The sequence below is a fragment of the Cupressus sempervirens genome, chromosome 6 (genome assembly GCF_028749045.1).
Source record: "Cupressus sempervirens isolate cs-2001-9-10 chromosome 6, ASM2874904v1, whole genome shotgun sequence".
NCBI classification, from domain to species: domain Eukaryota; kingdom Viridiplantae; phylum Streptophyta; class Pinopsida; order Cupressales; family Cupressaceae; genus Cupressus; species Cupressus sempervirens.
The window spans coordinates 592647673-592656224 of record NC_143123.1 but is presented as its reverse complement, the minus strand read 5'-3'; positions in this window follow the sequence as shown (position 1 = coordinate 592656224).

Here is an 8552-nt window from a genome sequence, read left to right as displayed (position 1 = left end):
ATTTACTTCATTCTTGCTTTGTGATACTTTATGCAAAAGTGAGTAATGTAAATGGATTATTTCAGTATAATTAAATAAATAGTTCATTTAATGCATTTAATGAATTTATTGCTTCAACTATGTTATTACATGCAATTGCACTTGATCATGTATTTTAGTGTGCAACATTTATATCCCTGGTAGTGGCACATGAAGTTAGTGATTCAACTATTCATATTTAACCAATTTCATCCCTGTATGGTCAACGTATCCTATTTAATTATTTAAATTAAACTTGTAGTGCCCACCCCTAGTTTACATTCAGTTTTTATTCTCGAACTCTTTTAGGCTAGTTTATGTTTATGCTTGGTGATTAGTAACATTATTTTCTAGATTATTAGATATTATTTTCATACTCAGTTGATTATATGATGAGACTACCTTGGTACTAGTTACTTCATGTATGCATGATTATACTTTGATGATGTTTATTTACAATTATTTTAGTTATTTAATGCTATTAGTTAGATGGATAATTTATATGTGTTTTCTATGGATACTTACCCCATACTGCATGTGTATGGGGTGTATGTTTTCTTTATGTATGACATTTCTGATGTGGTTAAGGAAGAGAGTTGTAGTCACCTACTAGTTGAGATCTACACAATGCACCACTTCCTACCATTGCTTGTTTAGTTTAGAATATATGTGTTTTTACATGTGTGGACTTTATGCAGATTGCAGGTACAGGGTATTGACTTCCCTGAATTTCCAGGATGAATGTACCCTATCACAATATCTCAATGGTAAGAGAGGGGAGATAAATTCTTGAGTTCAAATCCTAACCTTAAACCATTTGTACTAGAAAATTAGGACAAGTATCTGAGATGATTACCCTTCTGAATTTGTCATATGACATAAATTTGTGATTGTAACCCTTGAGTTTGATCTTATATGTGGTATTTTATGATGAGTTTTCATATTTCATCTTGTAGGTCTTTGGTAATTTTTCTATTAATTAAGTCAAATTAAAAGATTAATTAATGATTTAATTTAATGGAAAATTACTAAGGTAATTTCAATATTCAATTATATTTAATTATTTGGGAAATTAATTAAATAAAAATAATTAAATTTAAAGAAAAAATTATAGTTCTAATTTGAGAGCATAATAATATTAATTTAATTTAATAATAATATATTTAGGAGATCATTTGTAAATAAATGCTAAATATTATTATTACTTAAGTTAATAAATATTTTTCATCATCAAAGGGTTTTGTCCGTATTAAGAAGATGAATGGATGTTTGGAGTGATTTGATGATTGACCAGTATTGGTTATTCAACCAGAGCAGATTTTAGAAGATGTTGAGTACTAGGGTAAGCATGCACTCATTTGTAAATTTTTGGGTCTCTAGCTTTCTCTCCCTGTGTTGGAATCATGGGTGCATCAGATTTGGAATCTTGAAGGGGATATGGAGATTCTTCTGGTGGCCAATAACTATTTTATGGTTATTTTTTCAAATAAGATAGATAGGAATAAGGTGTTTGAAGGTGGTCCATATTTCTTTAACCAGGTTGAGATTTTTATCAAACCTTGGCACATCGGGTTTAACTCTACTAAGGAGATCCCCTCTTGAATCCTAGTGTGCGTTTGTCTTCCATGACTACCTCTAGAATTTTGGAGAGAGGATATTCTTCATTCGATCTCACTTTTGCTTAGGCAACTGGTTGGGTTGGCCACACAAACTCAAGATCATAAGGTAATTTCATATGCACAAATTTGTGTAGAGGTTGTTCTTAATAATTCACTACCTGATTCTATGGAAATTTGCTTGGGCCCTACCTCATGGATTCAATAGTTGGACTATGAGACTTTACCATTTAGATGCAAGATATGTTGTGAGTATGGGCACTTACAACAGAAGTGCCCCTAGAATAAATTTTCTCAATCATTGACTTCAACTATGCCAACCCCTAAGGATGATAAGGGTAAGGCCCCTATGCTAGAAGGTTCTATAGATGAGGAGGGTTTTATCCCAATTAAGCCGCATAATAAAGGAAAGGGGCAGAAGAGAACTTGGATGGATAGACAAAATAATGGCACTTTTAATAGGTTTAATGTTCTAGATAATTTGGTATAGGAGGAAGGCATACTAGTGGAGCTTCCCTCAGGTGATGGTTCTCTTCAAAGGCCCCAAGTGGAGGAGGTTAGGAATCTTGCCCAAGTACCTAAAGAGGAACAAGGTCAACCAATTTTTTTGGATGGATTGGTTTAGGAGAAAAGTTGTGATGTCCCTAGTGGGTCACATCATAGAGACTCCCCAAATATCATACCTTCTACTCCTCCTGGCTAGAAAGGGATGCCCAACATCACAAAAGGCTCTAAAGCTGCATCCTCTTTAGGCTTATAGCAAAAACCCTTTAAAAAAGGGCCCTCGGAGAAGTCTACTAAGAGTGGGAGGAAGACTAATTAGGATAAGGTTAAGATTATGGGAGAGACTTTAATTGAGGTAGGGTTTGTGAAGCCCATTAACTCCCACTTCTCACAATCTTCCAAATGATTATTCTCTCTTAGAATGTGAAGGGGTTGAACAACATCCCTAAACAAAAGGCTATTCGTAGATTGATAGAATCAAGAATTCTCTAGATATTATTTTCATTCAGGATACTAAGCTTACAGTTGATGAATTGGATAGTTGTGGGCCAAAGCTGTGGCCCCATGGTAGCTGGCAGGGAGTGGGTGCTCAAGGTAGCTTAGGTGGACTCGCTTGTCTCTGGAATCCTAGGAAGGTAACTCCTCTATGGTGGATTTCAAGTAGCTCCTCTATCTCTTTGATGGCTTCTCACTTTGAGAAAGAGAAAGATGCATGTCCAATATTTATGCTCCTAATCATTTGGTGGGTAAATGTCTTATGTGGTCATATCTTACATTTGTTCATTCCTTGGATCCTTTCCTTCCTTGGATTGTGGCTAGAGACTTTAATGTTGTTACTAGTTTAGAGGAAAAGAGAGGTGAGATTTCTTGATTGGGCCCTTCTTCTAGTATGCTTAGAGATAATATTGGTTATTTGAATCTCATTAATGTTAAACATGGCTATGGTACATTCACCTAGAATAATAGAAGGAGTGGGTTAGAGGCCATTTCGAAAAGGCTAGACAAGTTCCTTGTTTCTTGTTTTTGGATGGATATCAAATGGTCTACTAGATCAAAAATTCTTCATTAGAGAGGCTCTAACCACTGGCCTATTAAGCTCTCCACCACTCCTTTTAAGACTTCTAAGAGTCCTTCTTTCAAGTTTTAGTTGATGTGGTTGAGGGATCCCTCTCTACAGGATCTTATGATAGCTTGGCGGCATGAGGGTAGGCATCCTCATGGCACTTCCATGTTCACCTTTGAGAAGAGGCTTCAACATGTAAAATTTAGGCTTAAAAAGTGGAACAAAGAGTGCCTTGGGAACCTTCAAGAACAATTGAGGGTGGCCTAGGCTAGGCTAGACAATGTCACTCACCAGATCAAGGACCAAGGAATGACTCTAGATTTAATTTCAGAAGAGTCTTTAGCTCTAAGGGTGTTAGAGAAATGGGAGCTTTAGGAGGAAATATTTTGGAAGCAAAAGTCTTGGGTGGATTGGCTGCAAGAGGGAGATATAAATATTGCTTTCTTCCATAACACGGTTAAAGTTTGCAGGTCTGGAAACTCTATCTCCTCTCTTGTTTCTGCTTTTGGAGATCAACTCTTTTCCAAAGAGGCAATTTCTCTAGAGGCCATGAGACACTTTTCTCAACTCTTCTCTAAGGAGGAACCTAGTTCATTGGTGGAGATAAGGACTATTTTAGATTGCATTCCTCGACTTGTGTCTAGCAATATGAATAGGAATCTATTAAGGCCTATTGTGCTTGAAGAGCTAGAGAAGGTGGTTTTTGGTAGGAAGAAAGGTAAAGCCCCAGGCTCGGATGGTCTTCCCATTGAACTTTTCCAAGAATTTTGGGAGATTATTAAATTTGATCTTCTTGAAGTAGTCTAGGAATCACATCAGAACACACAAATGCTCAAGTCTTTGAATGATACCTTCCTGGCTCTCATTCCCAAGATTGATGGGGCTAACAATTTGGATCAATTTAGACCTATTACTTTATGCAATGTCACTTAAAAAATTATCAACAAATTGATTGATGAAAGGCTCAAGCCTTATTTGGCTACTTTGATATCCGAGGAATAGGGAGGCTTTGTTGGAGGCAGACAGATTCTTGATGAGGTAGTTATTGCTTTAGAGGCTATCCACTCTATGGCCACGTCTAAGGAAAAGGCTATGTTTATTAAGCTTGATTTAGCAAAAGCATATGACCGGGTTAGCTGGGAGTTCTTGGGTCATGTACTTCTAGCTTTCAGATTTGATATGGAATGGGTTGATTGGATTCTCAGTTATGTGACTTCCCCATCTTTTTTAGTTCTTATTAATGGGGAACCTACTGAGCTATTCTCTACTTCTTGGGGACTCCGATAGGGGGATCCTCTCTCTCCATATCTCTTTATCATTATGGAAAAGGGCATAGGCAGATTTATAAAATTTCAAGCTGAGCACGAACTTGTCCATGGGTGGAAGTGGCACAATAATATTATAGCGTACACACATCTCCAATTTGTGGATGATACTGGACTGATGGGCTTGACTACTCTAAATGAGGCAAGGAATTTTAGAATTATTTTGGACACTTATTTAAAAGCTTCTAGGTAGAAAATTAATGAAGGTAAGTCATCTATTTATTTCTTTAATACTCCACAACCGATCTAGCTCAGGATTGCTAGGATTCTTAGGTTTCAAATTGGCCCTCTTCCTTTGATCTATCTTAGAGTTCCCTTAGCTCTGGGGACTCAGCTGAAGGAATATTGGCAAGATCTTTTGGATAAATTTTGTAGTAGGGTGAGCCACTGGACTCATAAGTGGATCTCTTCTACTAGGAGAGTTATCCTCCTCAATTCTGTGGTTCAGGCTCTTCCCATTTACAGGTGTCTTGTGCAAACTCCTCCCATTGGGGTTATGAAAGAATTTGGTGCTTTGTCATGACAATTCCTTTGGTCAGGCTATCTCCTCTCTTCTAAATGGAGCTTAGTCAATTGGGACACTATTTTCTTGCCTAATTTTGTTGGGGGTCTGGGCCTTAAATTTATGGCTCTTAGCATCAAGACTCTAGCTGCTAAGTTACCATTGTGTTGTAGGCTCTTGCCTATTTTATTTATTTATTTATTTTTTAAAATTTTGATTGTTAATAAAATCGTAGTGATTTTAATTAATGATCAATTATTATTATTATTTATTGGAGATAATTATTTTAAAGTCATCTTATCATATTTAATTGTGAACCTTGAAATATCATAAGTTAAGGGTAAATGTGTAATTTGTTCTATTACGAGAAATGAGTTAATTGGTAAGGGTAAAAATGTAAATCTCATCTACTTGAAAACTTACATTGAAACAAAAACTTAAACCTTACTATTAACTTAGGCTGTGTGTCTTCAAAATCAAATGAAACTATGAAGTTACACTGTTAACTGTATGTTGTCCTATGTTTTGGGGTTTGGGTTGACTAGAGTGTTTACCAATCTTAGGATGTTTACCAGAGGCTTGGGAGTTTTGTTTTGTGATGATGTTTTGATCTCAATCTTTTATACTCAACCATGGTAATGTGTCTGGTATGCTCTATGATGAGTTTGGATCTATTGTTCATTATTTCCTTCCAGTGTTCTTATGTGAAACTGAGATGAATGGTGTGACCTATTTGACTTAACCTTTGAGTCTTCAATCAGTTATTTTTGGATGCTTTCCAGCTGCTTGTAAAGGACTAAGGTATTATTGTGAATTGTTTTATGATGTTTTCTAGTCACTTGTATAGGGATGAGGTGAAAACTATGATTCTTTGATTCGTTACTTTTTTGGTGAACAATTTTGTTACTTAGAAAATATGTGATTTAGCCCAATGAAGTGTGTGGCAAATCAATTTCTCCAACAGTTGGATAGGCCCTTGATATTTGACCTTCCTTTGTGTTTAGAGAAATTGATTTTCCACACACTTCATTGGGCTAAATCACATATTTTCTAAGTGATGAATTTGTTTACCAACAGATTTTTGGCAACTCTAATGAAGAGACTAAACAAGAAAAGATTGAAAGTTTCTTGTGATGAAGCATGATGGTGCTACCACATGAGAAATTTTTTCTAGTTCTCCAACCAAACCTTGGATTCCAAGACACCGAGGAAGATATTATTTCAAACTTGAACACTCTAGCTTGGAAGTGTAGATGAAATGCTCAACAATATCATGAAGTAAATCAAGTTCTAGAAGAAGAAGAAGAAGAATTTGAGAAAATGTTGTGAAGAACTCCTATTGGTCAAAACATTGTAAGCATTCAAAGAATAGTTGTTATCCCAAGAAGAAATAGGTAGAATCTTGGTCACATCTAAGGGCAAATAAATAATAACTAATAAAGTTGTCTAAAAAACCATACACCTGGGTGGATAGGCATAAAGGTCTGCTAGATGAAGATTTTGAAGCTCTTTGAAAGTTAGATTTGAAGTTGGTTACTCCTAAGAAGAAGAAGATGATTAAGTCTATTAGTAGGTCATCTTCACCACCAAAGGCTACTATTTCTCCTATGGCCTTTCAAGCTCTAATCCTACTAGGTACCCTTGTACCCCTAGACATCAATTTGTGACCTTTGAACATCATTCTCCCAGCCATGGCACAAAAAGCACCACAACCACTGGTCCCATGGGGAGCCACTATTGGTCCTTTAGCTCTAGGGAACTAATTGCATGACATGCCTGTTGGATCCTAAAAAAATCTTCCTAAGTTTTTTGAAGACGAAAAAATCACCATTGATCAACACATTAGTGCATTTTTTACGACCAATGACGTTCTTGCAATTCAACACATGAAGATTTTTCTCTTCATCTCTTTGTTGAAACAACCATAGAAGCTATGGCCGAATGGTTTGGTTAGTTGCCAGCTAGATCAGTTACTTCATGGGCAACCTTGATTCAATATTTTGAGAGGAGATTTAAAACTATCAAAGATGAACATTTTTCTCTCTCTTAGTTAACTCAAATGAAGAAAGAGGTTAATGAGCCCATGCAAGAATTCATTGCTCATTTCAATCAGACGGTGAACAAAATCCCTGTCAACAAAAGACCCACTAAAGAAAATCAAATGACCTTCATCAACACTCAACCTTCTGATGTAAGTTTTCAAATACAAAGAGCGAGAGTTGCTAATCTAGCAGTTGCACAAACTTTAGCCATTAAGGTGGAGGATGACTTGCTTAGTTCAAGTAAATGGAGTCGTGATCTACAAAAAGGGAAAGGTCAACAAGCTCCCATCACTATCATGACCCTTTATATCAAAAATTGGCTTATTATGTGTTACACATCAAGAAGAAGTTGCCCCACAATCCTCTGCCTTCATATCAAGATATTCCAAGGATGAATTATATACCACATCAGCAAAAAAAAAATCTAAATGGCTACCCCAGCCAACACAAAGATTAGCTATCGAACATCCTACATCATCCAATAATCAAGATGCTATGCGTGATTTTCACCTGATGATAGATCATGATGGTGCAAATTCTCCCAAGATGGCTAGATTCATGCAAATGCATTTGATGACAGAGAAAATAGAAGAATATGTGGCCCCTAAAGATACAATAGAATCTACCATTGGGCCCTCTTCCATAAACTTTCTAGAATATGAATCTAATGGTGAGAAAGCTAAAGATATTAACAATCATTCTTGCAATGGAACTACACCAAATTGGAGAAGAGAAGCAAGGTAAAGAAGCAAAGGATAAAGCCTTTAATGAGACTTCTAAGAAAATTCTATCTCATAAACATACTCTAGAAGAGCCTTCACAAGAAAAGGAGATAGATAAAGTCAAGCCCTCCCCCATTGTTGAAGACTCTTTTGATTTTATTGATCATTGTAAGAAAACCAAAGTACATATTTCTCAGCTGGACTACCTAAAAGCCAACCCACATTAGTTAGATAGATTGATTAAATGCATTGGTAAAGGAAAAGGTTCACCTAAAATTATTGTCAACCACAAGTTAGGGATTTCTCTAGAAGAGGAAAATTTGGAAGGGCTCATGACCAAGAAAGAATCATTTGTTGCAACTTCTCTATTAGATAAACTTGATCTGTTCTATGTTTCCCTCTATATAGCTAGATCCAAGTTAAGCAATTATTTGATTGATTCTGGTATGTCCGATAATGTTATGCCTTCAAAGGTGGCCCATGCCCTAGGTCTCTCTCTAAATAAACCATTAGGAAGAGTGTATTCTATGGAGGTCAAACAAGTTCTGCTGATTGGCCAGTTAAAAGACACTCAAGTAGCTCTTGCAGCACATCCAAAAAAGAAGCTATAACTTAATATCTTGGTCATTGATATCCCAACCAGTTATGTGATGCTATTGAGAAAAAGTTTTTGCAAAGATCTCGATGGTGAAATTAAGATTGACATGTCTCATGCCCTCATCCCAATTGGAGATAAAAAGGTTAAACTTGATCTTGAACC